General features: G+C 45.2%; 1 protein-coding gene across 1 annotated transcript in view; it reads right to left on the bottom strand.

Annotated features, from left to right (window-relative positions):
* Positions 1 to 12,750, bottom strand: part of TNRC6C (trinucleotide repeat containing adaptor 6C) — a 94,915-nt gene extending 82,165 nt beyond the window's left edge. The window contains exons 1-2 of the mRNA XM_044247339.1: positions 12,727 to 12,750; positions 11,913 to 11,934 (exon numbers count right to left, since the gene is read on the bottom strand). The gene's annotated coding sequence lies outside the window, so the exon portion shown is untranslated. The remainder of the gene's footprint in view (positions 1 to 11,912; positions 11,935 to 12,726) is intronic.
* Positions 12,751 to 27,386: the final 14,636 nt, after the last annotated feature.

The following is a 27,386-nucleotide window of genomic DNA, read 5'->3' on the forward strand; positions in this document are numbered from 1 at the left end:
GGTGAGGAAGCGACAACGGGGCTGGAGAAGCACCAGCCCGGTGAGGGGCGTGTGCAAGCACACCCAAGCTCGGGTTGGTGCACGGGCCCGTGAGCTCACACCCACCAACCGGCGCATTGTGGGGACGGTACTGACCTGAGGAGCTGCTTTCGTGCTGGTGAGGGGCTGAAACAGTAGTTTGTGGCTGGAGCCTGGGGCATCAAGGGAGAGCGGCTGGGCCTCAGGCGGGAGAGGCAGGCACAGGCTTTGTAAGGGTGGCCAATAGCTGGGAGAGCCCCGCCCCCCATGGGGGTTCCTGCTCGGCTGCAGCACATAGGGGAGTCTGGAGCCTCCGGCTTCAGGGAGTTCTCCAGGAAAGGTTCCTCTGATTACAAGTTCATGGAGAGTTGACATACTCTTTCACTGCTATTTAAACTCAACAAGCAGGTGACCTTGACCAAGAACCTGTCTGTGCAAGCTCTAGAGACAGGGGTCCTGTGTGCTTATCCCTTGTCACCTTCACAGGTAAGGGAAACCACTTGTAGCCCGGCCAACAGCACCAGCCCCCCTCCTTGCTCCACTCCACAAATCCCCAGGGGGCAACCCTTGGGATGTTAGGTTCCCATCAGGGTCCACCTTCCCTTCCTCAGCAGGGACTTAACAGAGCAGGGAGCACAGGTGCCCAGTGCACCAAGACATTTCCGTCTTGTTACCCAAGCCATACTACCAAGACATTCTTTCCTTTAAAAATTTATTTGGGGGGCCCCTGGGTGGCTCAGTGGGCTAAGCCTCTGCCTTCAACTCAGGTCACGGTCTCAGGGTCCTGGGATCAAGCCCCGCATCGGGCTCTCTGCTCAGCTGGGAGCCTGCTTCTCTCCCTCTTACTCTGCCTGCCTCTCTGCCTACTTGTGATCTCTCTCTCTGTCAAATAAATAAATAAAAAATCTTAAAAAAAAAATTTATTTGGAAGGGCGCCTGGGTGGCTCAGTCGGTTAAGTGTCTGCCTTTGGCTCAGGTCATGATCCTGGGGTTCTGGGATCCAGCCCTGCGTCGGGCTCCCTGATCCTCCCTCCCCCTCTGCCTGGCACTCCTCCCGTTTGTGCATGTGTGCTCTCTGTTGAATAAACAAAATCTTGAAAAAAAAATTATTTGGAAATATTTAAGATGTACGAAAAGGCATAAAGTTCAAATAATCAACAAACCTTCATGTACCCAATCTCCAGCTGAAGAAGAATTTCACCGATGCCACCAAAGCCCCATTTTCCCTCTGCCTGACTGTATGCTGCTCTGAAGAGTCTCCCCAGGAGCAACGCGAGCCTTATCATTCCCATGTGCCTCTCTAGAGATGCAGTGCAGTGGCGATGGGTACGGATTTGGGGTTTAAATTTCAGCTCTGGGGGCGCCTGGGTGGCTCAGTGGGTTAAAGCCTCTGCCTTCGGCTCAGGTCATGATCCCAGGGTCCTGGGATGGAGACCTGCATCGGGTTTTCTGCTCAGCAGGAGGCCTGCTTCCTCCTCTCTCTCTCTCTGCCTGCCTCTCTGCCTACTTGTGATCTGTCAAATAAATAAATAAAATCTTTTAAAAAAATAAATAAATTTCAGCTCTGGCCCTTCCTGGCTGGTGATGCTGGGTAAGTTTCTAACCTCTCGGTCACTCAGTTGTGCCATCTGTAAAATGTGGGTAAGTGGGGGGTAAAATGGGGGTTAGGGTACCTTACTGAGAAGGTTCTTTGAGGAGAGAATGTTCAATACGTAAAGAACTGTTCAGAACAATGTCTAGCACATACTAAGTGCACTGTCTTTATTATGGTAAAGAAAAACCGTGCAAAGACACTTGCTAAGGATGGTGAGGCAGCTCCATCCGGGACCCTCACTGGGCTGATGGGTATAGGGACCAGGTGCTGGGACTTACATCGGGGGAGAGAGACTGGGCTCAACTCCCGAGTCTAGCAGGGACAGGCGGGGATTTAAAACCAGGGAGCACAGGAGCGGAGCAGCAAGCAGAAAACCACTACCAGGCAACGTCAAGGGTGAGACGGCTTCTGGCTAAACTGACCCAGCAGGATTCTGGCTGAAGGCAGGCCAGGGCGTCAGGCATCACCTGGGCCCATGGAGGATGCGGAACTGGGTCAGAAAACCAGGAAGGGCAGGGGGGCGGGTCTGGTGAAACTGACTTAGCATGGTTCTTGCTAAAACCGGATCTTACAAGAAGTACAGGGACAAGCCTAGGAGATGGTCTAGGAGTCTGACTGAAGTTAGGTCAATAGTCCTGGCCAGTCTTAATAATCCACCTCACTCCTCTTTCCCTCTGGGAAACAATGGGAAGGACTGTAGACTAAGGAACAAAACTCAAAGTCACGTGACATGAACTGCAATTCGCGACCTAATTGAAGAAGGGCAGCTGGTCGGCAAAGGCTGCCAGAAGCGACTGTGGCAACTTAGCCCAAATATTGACAGCTGTACTCAGGACTGGAGGATTACATCTCTAGTGTGGCCCTCCACCTCCCCACTTAATTTGGGTCTCACATTCCCACCATCTGGAAAGTGTCAAACACCATATATAAAAGTCAACGAGCAGTCATCCATCCCATCGTTTTTAAAAATGTTCCAGAGCAGCAGTCAGAGTTGTCTCTCCCTGCCCCCCACTCCCCAACATGCACACCAGGGGCATGATTAACAGGGTCTGGCTCCCAGCTGCAAGGGGGCCCCAGTTGTGGAGCAGACCCCAAGCAGACGCGCGTAGCCGTGTGATCTAGCAGGCAGTGACCTGGCTGCTCTCTGCTACCTGGCTCCGGCTGTAAGCACAGTTCTGGAAATGGTGGGCGTTTCTGTGCAGGGTACTTCCTAGTTCCCAATCACTGTCTTAGTGGCAGTGAGGGACAGTGCTGATGGCAGCTTCCTGATCACTGGGATGCAGTGGTGACATTGTGCCCTTGAAGTCAACAGTGCCAGTGAGGCCTCCTGATTCTTTCCCAGGGAGCAGCTCTTTGGGATGACTCTGGGAGGAATCATTTCTAGAGGCCCAGCCTAGGGTGTGCCCCCCCCCCGGCCTCGCAATGGTTTTATATGCACTCAATTCCTTGTCCTTTTTAAAAAAAACTAGAGAGGTTTCTAGACACTTCACGTGAACTCTGATTAAGAGCACAGATCCTTTTTTAGCAAGTAGTATACTCAGCTCTTTCACTCACCTCGACAACACCACGGTGTGTGGTCATGACCTAGATATTCAGCAACAGTCTCCTCGTAATGACATTTACCGTAATGGGACTACCTTACACATGCGCTCCATCAGCATCTCCTGGGCTACCATAATAAGCCCAAAGCACACTGACAACTGTAGGCCTGCAAAGGTGTATTTTGAAAGTAACTATAGATAAATGCCAGCCTAGAGGGACACTTTAACAATCTTATTTCTGAAATTTGCATGCATCTTACAATTAGTGTAAGAATTTAATACAGTTTCCTCATGAGCCCAAAGACAGATAAGTTTTTATATAATAAAACACAGAATTTCTCTTTTGTATAGATACCACACAATGACATAAGAAAAATACTGAAAAATCATTAAACCTAGCTATTTCAGAATATATACTCAAAGATTCAGAGTTTCTTAAAATTTAAAATTTATATTTACTTAAACATATATAAAAGAGAACTTTTTCCAGGGCTAAAATAATCTGTGATTCCAAGAAGATTTTCATTATTACAATCTCTTCTGCCACCTACACAGCAGGCAAGGCTACGGCAAGAAGCTCCTTAGAGCAACAAGAGGCGAGGGGAAGACAGCCATGTGCAGGAGGGGCCATCTGCTGTGCTTACTGGCATTCCCGGTGGGGTACCAAGCGGTGGCCTTCTGTGTGTTCTGTTGATGGCTTCTGGCTGATCTGTCACCATGGCAACTTCAAGAGCTCAACTCAAAATGAGCACAAACTCATTAACTGCTAACTACATCATCTTACTGCCTGTTGCTAATGAGAGAATGCTGTTCAGAGATACTTTCTATTCTAGTGTACTACAGTTACCTCTCTAAAAAGCATGAAATTAAATTAAGTGCTACTGTTAGTACATCAGACTGGATAATATGAATGTTAAAATAAATTTACTTTAATAATGATTACTAACTGTAAGAACCATTTTATTAGAAAATTATGTTGTTTTGGTCTTTGGATTCTTCTACTCTAAAAAAATGTACTATTTATCACACAGGCAAATATTTCTAAGTTCTTTTAAGCAAGAGCTGGCAGATTCAGAAGATCAAAATAGAAACTTCTGATAACAGCGTATGTTAAAGGCAAGTAACAAACCCAGCACGGCTACATATTGGCTTTTCTATCATCTTCTCCATAGGAACGTTAACCAGAAATACTCCCTGAATGAGGCAACACACTGGACAGACACGGAGGGTGAACAGAGACCCCCAGTGCACAGCTTCTCACCCTGCTCACCTCCAGGCTGACCTCGTCTCTTTCCACGCTCGACCATCCGTAATGGAACAAGCTCTTGAAACACAGCAAATTCTAAATCTCATGAAACACAGAAGTTTTAAGTGGAATCACATCTGAAATGTGTTCTCTCAGAGCATGCGTACTGCTCTGTGTGGTAAGACTGTGTGTTTTCTTCAATAAATGTACAAATCGTGGACCAGCAATAATCCTGGGATGTTTGTCCTCCAAAGCGCGGGATCCTAGAGCCTGCCACAAGAGGGAGCCTGAGTCAGACTATGCCAACATTCAGTCAGAGAGGGATGGGGAGGGGAAGGGAAATCAGCCATGTTGCAATCTGATTTTTAAAAGGAATATTCCAGGCGTGCCTGGATGGCTCAGATGGTTAAGCATCTGCCTTCGGCTTGGTCATGATCCCAGGATCCTGGGATCAAGCCCTACGTCGGGCTCCCTGCTCGGCGGGCATCTGCTTCTCCTTCTCCCTCCGCTGCTCCCCTGCTTGTGCTCTCTTGCTCTGTCAAATAAATAAAATCTTTCAAAAAAGGGGAAAAAAAAAAGAGGAATATTCCAACTGTACATGCGCGGTGCGCACTGGGTCCCCATCGACCTTAGCCTCACCGACACCACTCTCCCCCTTGCCGACAACTCGCCTTCTATGCCAGCTTTTTTTTTTTTTTTTTTTGCTTAGTTCCTGGAGAATGCCACCTGGGCCAGTCAGCCTTTGCGAACGCTGTCCCCTCTGAATGCGGAAGCCCGCGAGTCCTCTACTCTGCCTGGCCTAGGTGCCTTCTCCCCACCCGTCAGACCGCGTGCGATTCAGCATCACTGGGGATGCCTTTGCTCACTGCAGCCTGGTTCCAGGTCTTTTGTTCTATGCTGTCATTAGACCATGTGCTTTGTCCTGCACAGTGGCCATCCCAGCCAGTGATGACACACGCGTTGTCCTGATTGAGGTTTCTGCCCATTCCCGGTAAGACTCGAAGCTGCAAGAGTGTGCAAGAGGGTGCGGAGTGCATCCACTGTTGTTGTTGTTTAATCTTTTTCTCCCCACAGTGACCAGTGCCAGGCAAACAGGTGTTCCGCAAGCATCTGCTGGATCAGATGTGTAACCCGGTCGGTCTCCAAGTTCTGCTGGCTACCACACGACCCTTCCTGTCCGCCCTCACCACGGAGCTGTCATCTAGAATGTGAAGTGTGCAGCGGTCTAACTGCACCGGCTGCATCCAGTTCCCTCTCCCGACTGTCTGACTCGTCTTCAATCTGGCATGTTCCATGATCTTCCTAAAATATATCTCATGATAATCTCATGAAGTCACTCTCTCACTTAAAATCTCCCGTGGCTTCCTCTGGTCCGAAAGGTCAAATCTAAAGTCCTAAGACGGACTGGATGAGCTGGTCTCCCCGCCCTCCACACCTCCAGCTTCAACTCCCTTTCTTTGGTAGCACAGACTGTTCAGGAGTGCTCCATTCTACTGGCCTCATGGGTGGGTTAGAACGGCTGGGATAAGGCACTCCCCCTTGTCTCATTTTCATGGCTAACCTGGGGACAACTGGGGACGTGGCTAACCCTAGCATGCATTCATTTCGTTCTGAAGCACTTTTTGCCTTTCCCCCAGTTTTCTCACTTATTTTTAAAAACAGGTCATTTTTTCTTACACGGACATAAACAGTGGACAGAAACATGACCAAGTGAATGTAGTTAAATCTTTTCAGGGAGAAGATGTGGGATAAACAAATCACAACCCTCAGAACACTTTAGTGCATTCATTTGCTTATATAACCAACCCTCCCTACTAATGCATCTCTTTGAGAACAGGGAACTTACTTATCTCTGATAAATATTTGTTAACTGTTTAATTAATGAACTAACGGACAACTCTAGATAGCAAAATGTGACTAACAGCTCATTTATTTTTTTTTTAAGATTTTATTTATTTGACAGAGATCACAAGTAGGCAGAGCAACAGACAGAGAGAGAGGGAGAAGCAGACTCCCTGCTGAGCAGAGAGCCCGATGTGGGGCTCGATCCCAGAACCCTGGGATCATGACCCGAGCAGAAGGCAGAGGCTTTAACCCACTGAGCCACCCAGGTGCCCCTAACAGCTCATTTATTAATGCAATCTTTAGTAGGTATGTTGAAAGTGAGAGAAAATGTGATTGCCGCTAAAAGTGCGTATTTTCTGAAAGGACCGTCTTCCAAACAGCTGCGCACACGGAGAGGACGGGAACTGATGGGATACGAAGGAAGCTACGGGCAGGGATGCATCTTTCTGCCTGACCCTAGAGTCAATGTGTATTAGAAACCAATCTGGAATAAGCAAGCGAGTAACTCAACTTTTTATAAAGTAGCAAAATATTTGAATATTCGACAAAGATACACAGCAGAAAAGCACGCCAGTAACATTCCACACCATCACATTACAGAAATGCAAATCAAAAGCACAGCGAGAGATGGCCACACACCCATCAGAATGGCTACAAGGATCAAGACTGATTTTCCAAGTACTGGTAAGGATGTAGCACTGGGGAACCACTTTGAAAATGTTCTGCAGCTTCCTGAAGGTCAAACATCTACCCTTGGATGCAGCCATTCCACCCCCACACGTCTCCCACAGAGAAGGCAAAGCGCGGAAACCCAGAGCTCACTTAAGCTTTATCACAAAAGCTAAACACTAGAAACAACTCCGACGTGCAGGGTCAGGTGAAAGGGCAGACTGCGATGCCCAAGCAGCGGAAGCCCCGCTTGGCAGTGAGGAGGAGTGAGCTGCGGACACACGTCACTCCGAGCGAGAAGCCCGGAGCACGCCCCTCGTGGTTCCGCTGGTCTAACCGGAATCTAGAAAAGAAAACCTCGCGCAGGGAGCGGGAGCCGGCGAGTGTTCGTCTTCGGACCGATGAAGCTGAGGGCCCGAGGGCTGGGTTGGTGGGGGCACAGGGAGACTTCCAGGCGTTTACCGCGTGCCAGTTTAACTCAATAAAGCGGTTTAAAAGGCAAAGCAAAAGGGACCTGGGTGGCTCAGTGGGTTAAAGCCTCTGCCTTCAGCTCAGGTCATGATCCCAGGGTCCTAGGATCGAGCCCCGCATCGGGCTCCCTGCTCAGCTGGGAGCCTGCTTCTCTCCCTCTCTCTCTGCCTGCCTCTCTGCCTACTTGTGATCTTTGTCTGTCAAATAAATAAATAAAACCTTAAAAAAAAAAAAAAAGGCAAAGCAAAGAAAGTAGCCTGTTAAGTGATTTCTCAGAGAGCAGACTGTCGGCTTCCTTCAGAGCTGTAACTTTCTCTAAACTTGGGACTGCTTCTACATTTAACATCAGAGTTTAGTTAAGCTAAAGAGAGACGTGGACTTTCACTTTATCTGAGACTTAGCAAAGGGCCATCAAGAAGATGCTGTTAAAGGGCTTGTAGCAGGAGCACCAAGCCGCCTCCCTGCCCCAGTGGATTTATACTTCCTTCCTTCTAAAATTCGATAAAGAATTTATAACTATGTACCTGCTGAGTTGTTGGTTTTTTTTCCCCCAAATTTTGTCTTTATAAGCTGCCTATATGTTAGGGGGAAAATACCACATCTTAATATACTTTCTTTTGTTCCATGGAAAAAATATTAATGCATGTATTATATCTTCTTTCTGTCAGGGGTTTAACAGTAAAATTAAGTAGTTGCGTTAAACACAGAACAACATGGCTAAAGAAAGCCATCTAATATTTAAAGTCCTCTAAGATCCCATATCCCATAAAGATCCATCACATAACGAATCTCTTAGGAATTTCTTTCAGCCTTATTTGAAAAGATCCTAAGTTACTTCCTAAAATGAATGACTGTAGTGATAAGGGATCAACAATACTGATGTCTCCTTCATATGACAGCAGGACGAAGCTGTAACTGACAGCAAGAGGAGGAGGGTTCTCGTTCTGCCACGAAGTACAGCTGTCAGAATCTGTGCAAATTGTTTAACCTCTCTGAATCTTATTTCCAAACCAGTGAAGGAACTGGAGAATCTCTAAGGACCCTTCAAACTTCATGATTTTATTAATTTTTCAGACAGGCCAACAAAATGCCACATTTCATATATTCTGTGCAAAGCACACTAACGAGACTTTTAGCTACTGCTTCTAAGGGTAACTCATACACTCAAAATCCTCTTTGTTTTGGTTATGTGGATGAGAATATGAATACACGTAAACTCAAGGAATCTGCTGACTCTGTGACACAGTGTCAGGAAAACACAGGTGTGAGGCCTTACAGCCCTAACCACGGAGTATGGTGTGGAGCAAACAGAGCTGACTACTCCGCAGCAGCGCCGCCCGACCGGCCAAGTGTGGAGACGAGGGCTCTCGCTCGTATGTATTTGTTCGTATCGAGATCTGAGTATGGAGCTAGGAAGGCACCCTCTAAACTTCAGTGCTTACCTTCATTCATACTGAGAAAACCATGTTTAGAATGAGCCTTAATAGGAACACGGGGCAGAGCAAACAATCCCCGGACCCCAGGACCCCAGAACCTTTATCGCTCAACCTAAGGCCTGAAAGAACTGATTTACATTAACAAAAGCACAGAAAGATTTTCTTAAAATTAGCATTACAAATTGAATGCATGGCAAAGTTAATACCCAACTGCAAAACTTAAATTATAGGCCTTTCAAGCAAGATTAGGAGACTAATCATAATGTATAAATTTATAAAAGTGTATGACTCAAAATCATAAAGCATTACTCATATGGAGTTCGAGATATGTTGGGTCATAAAGATACTCGCTTTCATACATGATATAATTAACTTCGAGCTTTTTGTATAAAAACTTATCTTTCTATTTTATGAACATTAGATAATCTGGCCAAAACCAATGAATTAAATTACTTCACACTTATGGGTATTATAATTAATCCTTAGAAAAAAATCAAATCCATAAAAAACCCAGAACACAATATGGCAAATTGAGGCTCACAAAGTCATCACATCACATATAAAGCTACTCTTATCTGCGCCCAAATTAAGGGCAGTACCCAAAACAAAAGAGAGATAACTGATTACCTAAGCAAAACCCATTATACAGTGCCCGACACTCAGATCCCGGTCCTCCACAGCAGAAGTTCAATATATAGGTAAGATTACGTCTGACTGCCTTCCCCCAACTGTGAGGGCATCTGGAATATCACTAAAGGCATAACAGGTAACTGTGCTCAGCTACCTCCTTCTTGAGTCACTGATAAAGCAAAGACAACGTTTGGCAGAAATTATAAGAAACTATTTTGTTTATGGAAAGGCTCATACAAGGCTTTCAAATTGCTCAGTGCAGCTCTGTGAAGGGCAGGGCATGGGGAAGTGTTAATGAGGGGGAGCAGCAGGCCCAGCCTGTGCTGTCCAATGCCCATCACCGGTCAGAAATTCAGAACCAGCTCCCTGCAGGGAATTAATTTTGATTCGAACGAGTAATAATGGAGCATCTGAGAAAAATTTAAGCCTTGATACTGCTAATATTCATTAATGAATTACCAAGCAGCACTGCTAGATTATTTATAATTTAAAAAGCTTTTTTTTTCTGTTTAGGACACATTAATAATCATTATTATTATGTGCACTAAGGCTAGTTACAGTTAGTACAGTTGATGACAAATTAGACCCAAAGGAGCAGTAATTTAGAGACGATAAAAGGAGAAGAGGAAACACCGGCAGACTTTGGAGTAAGCAAGGAAATGCTCATCAGAACTCTAACATGAAACAATAATTCTGCGTAGTGTGGCAGGATCATTATACGAGCATAAGCAATTTGTTACTCCATGAAGAGAAAACATTGAAAATGACAACAGAATACGGCTAGTATTGAATCGGGTTATAAAAACTTCTCAGAATGTTTGAAAAAAAAAAAAAAAAAGAAATGACTCAGAACAATCCTGTAGTTTTAAATGACAAGTGGAAGAAACCATTCTTTCTTACTCAGGATCATACCTGCTAATAACAACTATGTACAACAACCCTCCAGGTCTGGAAAAGTGTGCTATACACTCATACTGCTTCTGAGAGTGAGAGACAAATTCTTTTCTGGGAACTGGGCTGCGTTATAATATTTACTTTACACGAAATCCCATCTTACCATGACCCTGGTGCCGGTGCCCGGAGGCCCACTGCACGGAGGTCAGAGGCCCGGCTCAAGCCCCTTAACTCGCGTGTCAGCCTCAGTTTCTCCACAGTCACCTACCACCTGCCCTGCTTAGTTATGAAGTCTGAATGAAGTCATGTATATAACTTCACTTCGGAAACTCTAAGATGCCAAACAGAAGTAGAGTATCAGGGGGCGCCTGGGTGGCTCAGTGGGTTAAGCCGCTGCCTTCAGCTAAGGTCATGATCTCAGGGTCCTGGGATCGAGTCCCGCATCAGGCTCTCTGCTCAGCAGGGAGCCTGCTTCCTCCTCTCTCTCTGCCTGCCTCTCTGCCTACTTGTAATCTCTCTCTGTCAAATAAATAAATAAAATCTTTATTAAAAAAAAAAAAAAAGAAGTAGAGTATCAGTAGTGGTACACTACTAATGACAGTGGTACCACCATTACTACCAATTACTACCAATAACAGTGGTACCGCCTGAGACAGCAAGCTGGTAAGTCTTTGTAGCACTCTTGCCTGCGCGTACAATTGTGTACATGCGTTCGACAGAATCTTTACCATTAGTTCTAGCTCACTCTTCCTGAGCGCCAACTACGTGCTGGGCACCGAGACCTTTTCACACATGATCTCATTTAATCTTCAGAGGAGCTTTATGAGGTGGGAGCCACTCACTCACCAGCTTTCTTTCAAGGAGATCCTTGAGGCTCAGACAAATGAAATAACTGGCCCCAAATTCAACCGAGCGGGCGGAAGCGGCTCGTGCGCACACGCCCCTCTTTCACTGCACAGCCCGGGACCAGGGCGAGCACAGGGTGAAGGGGCTTCCAGTGCGGCCTCCGCCGTGCCCCTTCTCCAGCAAACCCCAGGGACGCCTCCATTACTGGGGGAACTACGCGTGTTTCCAATACCCGCTAAGACACTAACAAGTAAAGTTTCAAATAAATAAGAAGAAAAGAAAAAAGAAATCTTCTACATATTAATTAGCAAAGAGGAATACAGAAAGAATATATACCTCTTCTTGTTATACAGTCGGGCAAAGAGTAATTGGACGTTTCAAAAAAATAACGTATCTTTGGGCTGTTCTTACTCAAATCGGATCACCTTTATCAGTTTCGTCCTTGTTTGGTGGAAAATGCAAACCAAAGGAAAAGTAAAAAGCATTGTTCAGAAAGCGAACACAGCATTCTTTAGGCATTTTAGATTGAACAAATGCCAATGAAATACGGAGGTGAAACCAGTGATAAATGCAGAAATACACAGGGATAAAAAGAAGATTCAAAAGATTCAAAGCCAGAGTTAGATTCTTTGTTTTTAACTATCAATTAAAAGTCATCTTCATCATAAAGAGTGTGGTGCTGCCATAAAATGTACCACCACCCCCCAAAAAAATCAACTTACCTTTGGTTTTTTGATCAGCAGCCTGAAAAAAAAAAAAAAATCAGAAACTCTTTAGGAATAATAATGTGTAGAATGTGCACATCTATGAAATTTTATAAGCAGAGTTTAATACTGGAAATTTTAAAAACAAGTTTTTAACCAATTTATTAAAATTTATTACTGGGAAAATACATAGTCTACATACTATTACATGCAAATACTGACCTAAAGGCAAAAAAAAAAAAAAAAACCCTACCTGGTAGCTCATCAGAACTCTGTATTTTAACAGAGTCCAAAAGGTACAGTTTAAATTAAAAGGGACATCTAAACTAGGCAAGACCAACAACAAACAGCCTAACTCGGTATAGTAAATGCAGTAAGATTCAAATGAGATGATAAGATTTACAGAAAGCCTTTTAATTTTTAATATTTACTGATAGGATTTATAAGAGAACATTTGCCAAACCTGCAAAAATTATTTCTAGCTTTCCTAATAAAATCAGTTACATGACCCTTTTCATTTCATTTCTCAAGACAAGGCTGTTCTGGACAGTTCACAGTAAGGGGAATAGTATGAACATTCTTTATCACCAACAATGAAAATCATCTAAGGACCTCCTTAAAGCTCAGCTCTACTATTTCTAGGTTCCTTAAGAAAGACATTCTGTGGCTGTCACCCTGTATTTATTTCACTAGTACATCTGTTTTTTGCTAATTACAGATTTAACATATTGATTTTCTGAGGTCATAAAATGGAACTCCAACATAATGCCTGTAACAATGCGGATGAGACACACAGTGATCACAGACAGTGACGGAGGAATGCCAGCCAAACCTTTTTCTGAGCACCTTCCTTCTTTTTCTTTTCTTCCTGCTTTTTCTTTTTCTTTTCTTCCATCAAACGTTCCTCTTTTTGTGTTTCTTGTTCTTTCTCCCTATGAAACAAAGAAAGGTGGCAGTGGTATAATGTCCATTTTAGATCAAACAACGACAAAACATTAGCTGCAGGGAGTTTTAGGTCAGGCTGAGCTTCGTAGACAGAAGGTGGAAAGGCATTCTGAGAAGGCGTGGGAAACATGAGGCCCCTCTCTGGGCCACCCACTTCTCAGGGGCCCCCGACCGCGTTAGAGCTTTCAGAGTCATTCATTCCGCCCACGTGCCGAACACCATGCTTCTAGCCGGGAGCGGGTCAGGCAATAAAGGTACAAAACGGAGGAAGACACTGTTCCTACAGTCCAGCCCCAGACCCACATCTCTCATTGTTGTCTCAGAAGCCACAACCTCAGCATCCTCCAGACTACCTATCAAAAATGCAGATTACTGGGTTCCACCCTAGCCCAACCAAATCAGAGTCCTTGGAAGTGATTCTCAAGCATACTGTAATTATACATTTGCTTGAAAAAACAAATTTTTTTTTTAGATTTTCCCCCAAGTTTTAATCTAAATTCCAGGTAGTTAACAAACAGTATAATATTAATTTTAGGTGTAGGATTTAGTGGTTCAGCACTTACATACAAAACCTGGTGCTCATCACCGCTAGTGCCCTCTTTTGATCCCCAGCACACATTTCACCCAGCCCCTGCCCACCTCCCCTAAAGCAACCCTCAGTTTGTTCTCTATAGTCTAGAGTCTGTTTCTTGGTTTGTCTCTCTTCCTCACCACCCATGTTCATCTGTTTCTTAAATTCCACATGAATGAAATCATAAGGGATTTTTCTTTCTCTGACTTATTTCGCTCAGCATAATACTCTCTAGCTCCATCCACGTCGTTGCAAATGCCAAGATTTCATCCTTTTTTGATGGGTAATATTCCATTGTGTGTTTCGTGTGTGTGTGTGTGTGTGTGTGCACGTGCACAACACAACTTCTTTATTCACTCATCAATCGATGGGCATCTGGGCTCTTCCCATAGTTCAGCTACTGCTAATAATGCTGCTGTGAACATCAGGGTTCATGTAACCCTGCAAAATGGTATCTGAGTCATTACCTAGTAGTGCAATTGCTGGACGGCAGTTCCTTTTAGGGGAACCCCCACACTGTCTTCCAGAGTGGATGCACCAGTTTGCATTCCCACCAACAGTGGGAATGGGCATCCTTGCCAAGAGAAAGCAATTATTTTTTAAATAAGATTCCTACATGGCATTTTTTGAAAGAGCAGTTTTTCTTCAAGTAGGCTCCACGGCCAGTGTGGAGTCCAACACAGGGCTCGAATCCTGCCTGAGATCAAGAACGGAGCTGAGATCAAGAGTGCGACACTTAAAGGACTGAGCCACCCAGGTGTCCCAAAGAGCAATTACTTTTATTGGTTTATTTTTTTTTAGAGAAAGAGAGAGCTTTGGGGTGGGGGAGAGGGAAAGAGAGAATCTTAAGCAGAATTCACACTCAGGGTGTAGCCTAATGTGGGGCTAGATCTCATGACCCTGAGATCATGACCTGGGCTGAGATCAAGAGTCTGACGCTTAACCAAATGACCCATTCAGGCACCCCAGGAGCAATTAGTTTTTAAACAAAGATTCCTACACAGCATGGTGAGCTACTAGAAGGGTACATGGGAGCACAGCACAGGGTAACACCACTTGGAAGGGTCAGGCAGCCTGTAAGCGGGGCCTTAAACACTGCAAAAGCATTTGGCTGCCACGGGGCGGCGGGTCAGATACCAATTTACTGTTGGGCAACTCCAAATCCCACCTTCAACATGCGCTCTGCAGTAAACGGGCAGTTCCTTTAAGTAGCTCTTCCTTTCCAGGGAGCACAACTAAGCATGTAGCTGTGAGGACACCAGTGATGACCCCAGCCACGGGCCAGAAAGGGTGTTCCTTCAGCAACCTTGCGGCTCCCGGACTAGAACCATCTGCCCATGACCCTTTCAACAGACACTGTGTGTCCCAGGCCTCGGGCTGCTGGCCCCGCCGCTACACTCATCTCCTGTGGTCCTGCTGAGGACAGGGCCCTCCCATCTGGGACCCGGTGGGCTCCATGTCTCCTGCTGTGCTGATGACACTCCGACCTGCTCAGCACATGGGTGGCCAGCAGCTGCAGTTTGCCCCCAGGAAGGCTGCCCCCCAATCCCCCGCTGCCTGTGCGGCCGGCCCTGAGACCCGCTAATGGCTGTGGCTTTCCGGAGCCAGTTCTGTCGCTGCCCGGCAACTGCAGACTCGCCAACTTGGGCAAATCCCGGAGCTGCTCTGCCACTTGGTGGGCTGCAACTCCCCCTTCTTCAAGGAGTCTGAACCCCAGCCTTCCTTGGGGACTCTCCCTCAGCTCTAGGTCCCATACGGTTTCTGCAGTGACTTTATTATCACAGCTTAACTCTTCTTTGTAAGAAACCTTCCCTATTTACATTACTTTGTGCTTTTCTCTCCTGCGTGGGCCCAGACTGGTCCAGGTGGCAAAGAGAATTTACCAGACTAAACAGAAAGAAAAGCATGCACAAAAGCCTCAGGAAAATTGCATCCATATATACATGAATGTTGTTTTGAATTTACTGATTTTGAGGTTTTTTTCATTCATTAATGGGTTTTATATGTAACTATATACATAAGGGGGCGCCTGGGTGGCTCAGTGGGTTAAAGCCTCTGCCTTCGGCTCAGGTCATGATCTCAGGGTCCTGGGATCAAGCTCCGAGTGGGCTCTCTGCTCAGCAGGGAGCCTGCGTCCCCCTCTCTGTCTGCCTGCTTGTGATCTCTGTCAAATAAATAAATAAAATCTTTAAAAAAACACACCAAACAACTACATATATAAGGAATTCCAACCTGCTGTCAGTTTGTACATATTTAGACACTACCATAATAAACATAATTTAAAGCAACATGGTGTGGGGGAGGGGGCTACTTAGAGAATATTACTCCTTTAAAACAGTGGTTCTCAGTCTTGGCTGTTCATCAGAAATACCCACGAAGTTTTAAAACCTTCCGAAGCCAGGGCTGCCACTCCATTCCGTGCAACCTCTGGGAGTGGAACGCAGAGGCCAGCAGTTTTTAAAGCTTCTAGATGGCTCTGATGTTTCGCCAAGGCTGAGAACACTGCTTTTAAAGAAGTTCACTCAGTATGTTTATCAAGTTTGGAAAATGGTGATCATTTGTTATTTCAGATGACACTTTCCAGGAATATTCTCATGTTCAACAGTACAGGGACACCAGGAAATCTGCATTTAAACAGGGTCTGAAGGCACAGGCGAGCCTGTGGGTGCCGGGCCGCGTCCCTGATGCGGGGCTAAAACGATGGTGCTGCCGCCACACATCCTGGGAGAGAGCACATTAATAGAAACCAAGCCGTGACTGCCCTCCTCTACTCTTACACTTTCTTAATCTACGGCACAATGAAAGCCTTAAATTATCCTCAGAGAGTAAACTTAACAAAACAGAAAAGTACAGGTGCATCTTTAAAAGCTGCAAAAACTAACTGCAAAAACTAACGAAGGATGTACTATGCATTGGCTAATTGAATGTAAATTTTTTAAAAAATGAAAAAAAAATTAGCCCCCCCCAAATAAATAAATAAAAGGTATTCAACTGAAGATGAAATAAAACTGACTACTTAATTCTATTGCTCTGACAATTAGAGCTGCTACTCCCCCAGCAGTACAGTCAAGAGTTTACTATACAGTAAAATAAAATGCCATAAATAAAAAGACTAAATGGCCCTTAGCTCTCTTAAGCCTTGCCTGCCTGAGCTCATGTTTACAGGACAAAGCACAATTCCGATGTATACTCTTTAATACAATTTTATCTACTTTCCCCCAATTGACATAACTCCTTCTACCTCCAGTACAGTTTCTGCCATTTCTTACTAATAATTTCTTAAAAATTCACAACGAATTGCATTTTTACTTTAAAAAGAAAGTATCCTTTCTTTCCAAGGGACACCTTATTCCCTGAAATGATCTAGTAATACTTAATAAGATTCTATCTTGCAGGGCCAGTGAGAAGATTAGAAACAGATATGGAGGGACACCTGGCTGGCTCAGCTGGAAGAGCATACAACTCTTGATCTTGGGGCGGTGGCTTTGAGCCCCACACCAGAAATGGAGATTACTCTCTCTCTCTCTCTCTCTCTCTCTCTCACTCACACACACACACACACACCACTTAGATTTGGGAAGCTTCTTGACCCATTGGAGGAGGAAAAAAACTAATATGTATCAACCCAACAGCTGACACTTGAACATGCTGGAGGTTAGGGATACTGATTCCCCAAGCAGTCAGAAATCTATGTACAACTTTTAACCCTCCCCAAACTATTTTTTTAAAGATTTTATTTATTTATTTGACAGACAGAGATCAAGGTAGGCAGAGAGGCAGGCAGAGAGAGAGGGAGGAAGCAGGCTCCCTGCTGAGCAGAGAGCCCGATGTGGGGCTCGATCCCAGGACCCTGGGATCATGACCTGAGCCGAAAGCAGAGGCCCTAACCCAGGTGCCCCCCAAACTGACTATTAACAGTCTGCTTTACTGATCACATCAAGAGACAACACGTTTGTATGTTATATATATTACATACTGTATTACCGTAGTAAAGAAAGCTAGAGAAAACAAAATGTTAAGAAAATCATAAGGAAGACAAAGATCTATTTATGGTACTGTCTTGTGTTTATGGATAAGAGCCCATGTGTAAGTGGGGCCCTAAAGTTGAGACGCCTGTTGTTCAAGGGCCAACTGTAGAGGGGTTGGTCGGTACTTTTTTTCCGTGGAGTCTCTATGAAGCAGACTCACAAGGAGTATAAAGAAAAGGGAAGGCCAGGTTGGGGGAATTTTATTTTTAAACTTTTTCTTTTTAAAACTACATTTTTTAAAAAAGATTTTATTTATTCACTTGACAGTGAATAAAGAGAATAAAGAAGAATAAAGAAAATAAAGAGAATAAAGAAAAGGGAGGGCCAGGTTGGGGGAATTTTATTTTTAAACATTTTCTTTTTAAAACTACGTTTTTTTAGAAGATTTTATTTATTCACTTGACAGAAAGATCATAAGCAGGCAGAGAGGCAAGCAGAGAGAGGAGGAAGCAGGCTCCCTACTGAGCAGAGAACCTTATGCCGGACTCAATCCCAGGACCCTGAGATCATGACCTGAGCCTAAGGCAGAGGCTTAACCCACCAAGCCATCCAGGCACCCCCTTGAAACTACATTTTTTTTTTTTTAAGATTTCATTTATTTATTTGACAGACAGAGATCACAAGTAGGCAGAGAGACAGGCAGAGAGAGAGGAGGAAGCAGGCTCCCTGCTGAGCAGAGAGCCCGATGCGGGGACTCCATCCCAGGACCCCGAGATCATGACCTGAGCCGAAGGCAGCGGCTTAACCCACTGAGCCACCCAGGTGCCCCATACTCTGCATTTTTGTTTCTCATTTCCTTGGAGTCCCCTCACAGGTTTTTCCTCTCTCCACACCTACAGCAAAGCCCCTGCTCCCTCACCGCCCGGCCCTTCCAGATAACCCATGTTAACCACCCCATTCAGAACCTTTCCAGGTCTTTCTTTGTGCTCAGGTCTGTATGGAAACATATAGACCTATACATTTTTACAAAGCATTTTACTTGGTCTGTTTTGTAAAAGTGGGATCGTGTTAAACAAATTTTTTCCATCTTGCTTTTCTCCTTCAATTCATGTGTGGGACTCTCTCCTCTGCCCGCCCCCAACTGATGGCTCCCATCTCTTATTTCTCCCGGCTACGGAAGATACCGTGGTGTGGCTGTTACCCTACCCCATTCATCACTCCTCCGTCGCACACACGCACCTCCTCTCCGGTTTATTACCACTACAAATAACTCAAGCTTTCCTGTTGAGCTTCCGCTAAAGATAAGAACACCGCTTTGACTGGTGTTGTAGCTTCTGTTTCGGTAGTGGTGAAAACCAGGGAAGGAGAAAATCTGATATGGGGCTCAACTTCGGGCCCCACATTGGACAAGGGCCAGACTGGACATAAATCCCCTACATTATAATGGGTTCTCGTTATACTGAGTTTTATCAGAAAGAAAATATTTTTAATAATCTGGGTTTTAATAATTTAATGTTTCTTTTGTTCTCAAATAGTTTGGCATCACTGACTTAGGAGATTCTAGGTGGAGGAAGAAGCAACTCTTATTCTGGAAGCAGCCAGGAGAGGGACGAGTTGGGAAGTAGGGGAGTCGCCATACCTGAAGCCTCGATGCGTGTCAATCACTAGAGGGTTCCTGGGGAAACCACACACTGTCAGTCAGAAGACACAACTGTGTAGGTGGACTGGGAATGCCGCTACCCCACACAAAACTATCCTGGGTGGAAAATCTTCCAAATTTTCAGTCTGGTTTGTTGATTACTCCCTTTTTGCAAAAAAGCAGGATTCGTTAAAAGAGGATGGGCCTGTTTCTACCCTGGAGGTTTAGTTACCAGAAACTGTAACTGGTTTTCATCCTAATCTAGTTTTCAGCCATAGGACAAACCACAGCCTATACTCGGAAGGTAACCCAGTTAGACTCCAACACCGTGTCATTCAAAATGCTCACTAATCCACCGGTGTCTGTGTTATGTGCATGATTTAGAAAGTCTGGCCAATTCGATTAGAATTTCCTGACAGTATTTATGTTAAGGAAGGGCTGGTAAAGTGTTAACAGACAAAATTTAAAAAGGAGAAGGAAGTAGTACTCTGTCCAGCTATCACTGAAAAACTTAAGAAACTTCTTAATTTTTCACCATGCCTTTGAATCCCTGCTCTGTGCAGGAAGTACTCAGGAGGCCCTGCGGGCATTACAAGAGAGCAGAGACATAAAAAGAGTCTTGGACCTCAAGGGACAGAGAGTCCAATAGGAGAGTGAAGGTAAGACTTGCGTTACCTTCAATACTTGATACACTCCGGAAATAAACAGGTGTGTGGCGAAGAGCATAGGCTTGGGATTTAGAATCACAGGACAGAGTTCTAAAGTAAAGGTCACTAACATATAGGAGGTCAAGAACCCATAGGTCCGAGTACCGGACAGACTGTCTACAGGAACCACAAAGTCATTCAGTGTTTCACCGGGACTGGGGGTGGAAAAGAGAACCCTGGCTCTGATGACTAAGAACAGAGGGTAGCAGGAAGAGTTTTTATTTGAGGATCAAAGGATAATATAGTTGATAGAGACTCGCAGGTCTCCTGATGTTCACAGCTTTGTAAAATGCCCTCCCGGGAGTGTGGGACGGACCTGCGACTTGCTTCTCACCATTAGAATATGGCGGAGGTGAAGGAACGCTGCTCCCCTGACTACCTTACGTGAGACTCCATCTTCTCAGCACACTGACTTTGGTCTCCCTCTTGGGTGCTGACTTTGAAGAAACAGCTGCCGTGAATCCTACCGCTGCAAGGAAATGAATTCTGTCAACAGCCTGAGTGAGCTTGGAAGCCCGCCCTTCCCCGGTCAAGCCCCCCCGGTGCGGACCCAGCCCCGGCCTGGACCGCAGCCTGCACCAGGCCCAGCTAAGCCATGCCCAGCTTCGTGACCTACAGAAATTGTGAAATAATGAATGTATATTGCATTAAGCCACTAAGCTTGTGGTAATCTGTAATGCAGCGTACAAAAATAATGCAGGTAGCAATTTAAGACTTCTGGGGCTGACCAAGACAGAGGAAGACCATGATAGTCTCTGTCAGCCACTGAATACAACAAAAAACTAGATCAAGTACAGCGTAATACCAAACTACAGTAATGCAAAGCAAACAAAAGCTGGTAGAGTAGGGAGCAGACTCGAAACTTGGGGAGGTAACCTGCATGGGGGTGAGCGTCTCATACCCTTTTCTCTTGCAGTCGCCGAGCTGTGCTGCGGCACTGGTGGCACAGACAGCCTGAACTGTGAGGGCCCCATCTTCCTGAACATGGGATTTGGAAAAGAAGCTCTTGTGAGCTAGACAGTGTGGGGGGCATCCCAGCCCTCTGAATGCTATGTATAAATGTTCCCATATCTGGACTCACCCTCATTCAAGTCAGGCACGTCCGGGACAGACCCCGAACAGCAGAGCACAGGCTTTGAGAAACAAGAGAAATAAAAATCACCAGGCTCCAGAGGAGTTTAACCAGACTCAGAATCTGTACAACACATTCCAACTGTCTAGAATAAAATCCAAAATTACTCCTTATACGAAGAACCGGGAAAACATACTAGCTACCAAGACAAAAGATAAGGATGCTACCTCTCAGATGACCTAGGTACTGGAATTATCAAAGACTCTTCAAAGCAGCTATTACAACTTTGCTCCAGGAGACAATAAAGGTAAATACACCTGAAACAAATGTCAATTTAGGAGTTCACAGCAGATAAATAGAAATTATAAAAAGAGAACCACCTGGAAATTTTAGAGCTGACAAATAAAAACCTGAATGAAGCACTTCATTGGATGCGCCACGGAAGAACGGACGTGACAGAGGCAGAGTCTGTCAACTTAACAGAGCGACCGAAATGGTCCAATCTGAAGAACAGAGAGGAAAAAAGATTGAAAAGAAAAATAATGAAAAGCCTCATGGACCCTAAGGATAATATCGAAAGGTCCAACATCCATGTTACAGGACTTTCAGAAGCAGAAGAGAAAGAGACATTGTGGAGAAATGATGGCGGGAAGCTCCCCCAACGTGGCGGTACATACAAGTTCACAGGCTGGAAAAGCTCTGTGGACGCTGACTGGGATAAGCTCAAGGGAAAGCACACTCGGACACAGACAGCACCCGCCAAGTCCAAGCAGCCGGCTCCGAAAGGATGTGTGTGCCATACGGCTCCGGTTCCAGGGCGCTCCGGAGGAAGAAAAATCACAAGGGCAGGAGACAGCCCAATGACCACCTGGGGCCAGGCCTGGAGTAAGATACTGACTACGGAGGGGCAGAGCAAGGGAATGTTTCTGGAGGGCGACGAAAGTCTCGACCGCGACGGTGGTCTCGTGCACGCAGACGGCGAGCACGCCGCACGCGTTCGCTGAAACTCACACAGCTGTAGGGCAGAGTGAACGGTACTGTATGCAAACTTTCAAAATGTGAATTAAAAGGACAAAATCAAAAGTAAAAAAAAAAATAATGATTTATAAATGATCATGGGGGGTGGTTCTGGAGAATGCTGAATCCTCCCCCTCATGTCCCCGCCCCCTCCATTCCTGCTCTGATTAAATGGATGGGGTTGGGGTACTTGAGGGGTGGGATACAGGGCTAAAGATCAAGGTCTTCACTCCCCACAGGACCAGTATACCATGGGGGAAGATTCGGAGAAGACAACCAAGAAACTTAGGAACAGATGACCACAGGGACCTTTACTTTGGAAGGATGGAGGAGAACCATGGAAAAATCAGTTGGCCTAAAGGTATTTTAAAGAACTCCGACATGACTTTCATTTTAGAATGAATACAGACTTCAGCCCCACGGTTTAGTTCTAGAGAGTCACTGTGGTGTCTGCACCACCAAACCCAAACAAAACCCCGCTGTGCCTCAGGAGCAGCAACGGCAGCCTGACTGACCAGACTCCTTACGAAATAGTATCTCTTTGGGCATCTGTGGGGCTCAGTCAGCAAAGAGGCTGTCTTCAGCTCAGGTTATGACCCCAGGGTCCCAGGATCGCGTCCCGCACTGGGTTCCCTGCTCAGCTTCTCCATATCTTCTTCCATTGGCTTTTCATCACCGAACAAATGATGTTCTCCTGGGAGCTGGCTTTTCTCTGAATAATCAAGGTGATTACTCCATCTGCTGTTTTTGCCTGTCAGCTCCCTCCACTCCACTGGTAACTGTACCCCAATTTCCCTCACTTGAACTCCACGGACTTTGGGGCAGTGACTCCATCAAAGGGTGCTGCATTCCTGGGCCATCCACTAGATTCAGAGATGACTCTAATGGTCAGGGGTGAACAGAATTGCATCAGAGGAATGGAAGCTGCCGGAGGGACCTCAGCCGCCGCAGCCGCGGCAGGCCTGAAAATGAAGCCAACGCCATAGAAGAGAAGCTAAGAAAGAGAGTGAGAACGGAGTCCGCGGGACAGGGACCTATGTCCCTTGAGCCCAGAAACACGCTGTTTCTGCAGCCTGGCACCTCAGCGCCTTGCCCTTGCCTGGCCCTCCTAGACACTCCTCGGAATGCGAATCCCGAACCGCATGGGAGACAGCTGGAGCAGATGCCTCTCCCCGCCTGCTCCCTCCAAGGCCTGTCCGTTGATGCTGGCTACCCATATTCCGCAGGCTGCGGAGCCTAGCTTTTCAGTTGCCTTCAAGGTCGTCAGCTGCCTCCTAGCATCCCCGAAGTCCCTCTTTTCCTCCCCCTTTAAACTGTACAGAGTCACTTTTTGTTGCTTGTAACCAAAGAACACTAACAAACGGTTTCTCAATAATCTATTTAATTTAGGCTTATTCAGGAAGAGGAAGTGCTGACTGGATTCAGCACTATTTAATTAATTATGCTTTGTCTCAAAACTAATCAGGTTCAGTAAACATTTTAACCACTATAAAAACTGTTCTAGTATTATTGTATTAACTTGTCAATTACAGACACGGGAGTCATGTCATTTTGTAAAAACATTTTTATTTCATTTCTGAGTTTAAAGCAGCCTCAAACTGAAAATGACAATAATTTCTAATGTTGCTCCACTTCCACAGTCAATTTATATAATGACACTTGAATATGTGTACTTTAAATATGCTTAAAATAATAGAGCAAATCTCCAACCAGTCTCTCAGACACAGCAGTCTTGCTGCCGTGTGCTGGTGTGTAAGCCACAGAGCGGTTATTAATAACGACCAGGATTTCACTGTTTGCTAAAAAATTTAAAAGTATGTACTGTATAACCAGTGCTAAGCATCCTTTCCCCCAAGTGTCTACTTGCAACTACTAAGGAATCTGAAGGTGGCAAACTATGCTGGCTACGGATTTACTGCCTCGGAGCTCCACACTCAGCTTTTAGGCCACTGTGAAAACCAATGTGGATCTTTGAACATTTTTCCTCCGTCAGCTGGCACTATGCTAAGCTTGTTCAGTAGAGGGCGCTGGAGAGATACGGCAGAAGAGTATTTTCTCCCAGCAGGCTCCTTGCAATGCCCTCAGCCCCCCAGCAGCGTTCCAGTCACTTCCACCGTCAACCCCCTCCCCGGCTGAGTTCTCCACCATCCCACAAGCCATGGGTGTGCCCTCTTCAATGAGGTGTGGGCCTCAGCCTGGAGGTTTTCACAGAGTGTCCCATCTCAGCCCCGGGGACAGTGGCTCCTCCTTTTATCTGTTAGTCCCACTTTTTTTTTTTTTTTAAAGGTTTATTTATTTATTTGACAGACAGAGATCACAAGTAGGCAGAGAGGCAGGCAGAGAGAGAGGAGGAAGCAGGGCCCCTGTGGAGCAAAGAGCCTGATGTGGGGCTCGATCCCAGGACCCTGGGATCATGACAAAAGCTGAAGGCAGAGGCTTAACCCACTGAGCCACCCAGGTGCCCCTAGTCCCACATTCTTTAAGCGTTCTTTACTTCTGCTTGCCAGTCCCTTCTCCTTCGACCCTTACTAAGCCAGCAATTCTTTACGTTAAACTACTGTCCCTGTTCACACTGCTGTACGGTTTCTCTCTCCAGACTGATGAAAGAATCCTTAAATTAGAGCCTATTTCAATTCGGTCAATAAACTGGAGACTTTAATACTGTCACACCAACAGGGGCGCCTGGGTGGCTCAGTGGGTTAGGCCGCTGCCTTCGGCTCCGGTCATGATCTCAGGGTCCTGGGATCGAGTCCCGCATCGGGCTCTCTGCTCGGTAGGGGGCCTGCTTCCCTCTCTCTCTCTCTCTGCCTGCCTCTCCGTCTGCTTGTGATTTCTGTCAAATAAATAAATAAATAATCTTTAAAAAAAAAAAATACTGTCACACCAACAAGTAAATACAATTCCCAAATGTATCTCAATGACGAATAGATGACATCGCAGCATAAAATTGTAAGTTAAACTTAATTAATAACACACAGACCTCAAATATGAAACCTGATGGGGGGGGGCGGTTCTATATGCCTGAATTTGGCTAATACGACTTGCCCAGTATTTTTTTTTAAACTCCATTATACTTCTACGCTCTAAAACTTGTGGTACATCTGGACAAATTTAGAAAAGGCTCTCCTTTATGATTATGAAAAGGAAAGGACAAAGTCCCAGCCACAGGAGCGCAGGGCAGCCACTAAAGCAAGAAGCTGGCGCCTGGGGCACTTATCAATGAGAGCTCTGGGCTGCACATGATCTCCAGGGTAGCTTTCTATTAGGAAATTCTGCAATTCTGTGAACTAAAAAGACTGTTAACTGTAGATTCAGTTTTGGGAGCCATTAAACTAACTTGTGCTCAAAGTTGGATTCTAATTCAGGAGGAGCAGGCAAGTGCGCAGGCCCTGAGCAGAAATAGCTTCATGACAATCTGCACGAGGGGAAAGTCAAATATAAAAAGAGATGATACCACCATCCACCCAGAGCTCTGATCTGGGAACGTCTGTGGAGTTCAGGGTTTGTATGTGAGGACAGTAGGAAGGAAGATTTCGGGGCTTTGCACAGGAGTCATAAGCTGATAAAGGAGTCGAATGCCTGCCGCAACAGTTTCTATAATGAAACGTTAAGGTAGAAAAAAATGATTGACCAATTATATTTGTGCAAGAAACCCCACAGGTATTAAAAGGATTGTTAATATTTCACATTAAAAATGTGAAATGTAAAAACTTGATGAGCAAGAAAACCTATCTGAGAAATACCAGTTATAGAAAAAAATTTTTAATTTTCTGTATTACTTTTAAACACATGCCAAGTCCAGGGGCACCTGGGTGGCTTAGTGGGTTAAAGCCTCTGTCTTCGGCTCAGGTCATGATCCCAGGATCCTGGGATCGAGTCCCGCATCGGGCTCTCTGCTCAGCAGGGAGCCTGCTTCCTCCTCTCTCTCTCTGCCTCTCTGCCTACTTGTGATCTCTGTCTGTCAAATGAATAAATAAAATCTTTGGAAAAAAAAAAAAAAAAGACATGCCAAGTCCAGACAGATGCTAGAGGAAGCACCTGGTTAAGAAAAGAAGTGCTCTATAATTTGCTGTACCATTCTTATATATATTCAGTTTAGTCTTTAGCCATTCAGCAAACAGAGAGCAGCGAACTGCTTCCTGAGCCAGGCTGAGACCCTGACCTGCTCAGTCCCATGCACATTAACAAGTATTTACCCGTCACAGACTGTTGCCCCTGCACTTTACACCACTGCTTTGGAATTACTGCCTTAAACCCACAATTCTAATACTGAAAGTCTGGAATCTGGTAGAAGCTGTGTACCCAATATTATGTTCACACACCAATCTCTGAAAGCGAATGTTTCCGAGATGACTGGCAGGCTCAATCTGCAGAGCATGTGGTCTTGAGTTGTACATACATGCTGCATGTAGAGAATACTCAAAAAATTTTTTTAAATTCTGAAAAGCAGGCACCTGGGTGGCTCAGTGGGTTAAAACTCTGCCTTTGGCTTATTAGGTCATGATCCCAGGGTCCTGGGATTGAGCCCAGCATCGGGCTCTCTGCTCAGTGGGGAGCCTGCTTCCCCCTCTCTCTCTGCCTGCCTCGCTGGGTACTTGTGATCTCTGTCAAATAAATAAATAAAATCTTGGGGCGCCTGGGTGGCTCAGTGGGTTAAGCCGCTGCCTTCGGCTCAGGTCATGATCTCAGGGTCCTGGGATCGAGTCCCACGTCGGGCTCTCTGCTCAGCAGGGGGCCTGCTTCCCTTCCTCTCTATCTGCCTGCTTCTCTGCCTACTTGTGATCTCTGTCTGTCAAATAAATAAATAAAATCTTAAAAAAAAAATTTTTTTAAATAAATAAATAAATAAATAAAATCTTAAAAAAAAATTGTGAAAAGCAAATGTTTCCCATTATTCTCATAAAGTCACCTTATTGCTAGTTGCAAACATTCTGGCTTTCTTTAAAAAGAAAAAGAAAGAAAAAAAAGGTCTTAGAACTGGCCTCCTTAAAGGATTTTAATGGAAACACATCTAGTAAGGTTTAATGTAAGTACTCAAAGCTAACCTACAATTTGCCCTATAGTGAAAGCAATTACCAATTTATCAAATTATGTTACTATTTATCATTCAACTCCTCTCTCTGTCCTCTATGGCTTCTCATTAACCATGAGAACATACATCAGTTCTATAAGGAATGAGAAAGTTTCCCTAGCACTCAGATCTAAAAATAAGGTTTTCAGGGTTTACCTCACACAGGTGACAGAGTCAAGCAGCAGACAGCCTCTTTCATGCCCTGGAGCATGCACTGGGCAGCTTTTATTAAACCATCTCTTGCAACCTCCCATAGCCAAAAGCATGATGGGAAAACTCAGGAAAACTCTCAAAAACCCAGCAGTTCTCTGGGGAACCAAGGCAACACGGTACAAATATATGAAGGTTTCTGATGGTTTTGCTTAATCCAAACAAATAACCTAGAAAATCAGGCACTCCTCCATAAATATCAAGTCCATCTGAAAAAATACTAGGGCAGCAAATAGTTTGAGGTTCTAGTCTTTAGAAAAATTAATGATGACAATACCTGTCATTTACTAAA

Source organism: Neovison vison, chromosome 5 (assembly GCF_020171115.1).
Source record: "Neovison vison isolate M4711 chromosome 5, ASM_NN_V1, whole genome shotgun sequence".
Lineage (NCBI taxonomy): Eukaryota > Metazoa > Chordata > Mammalia > Carnivora > Mustelidae > Neogale > Neogale vison.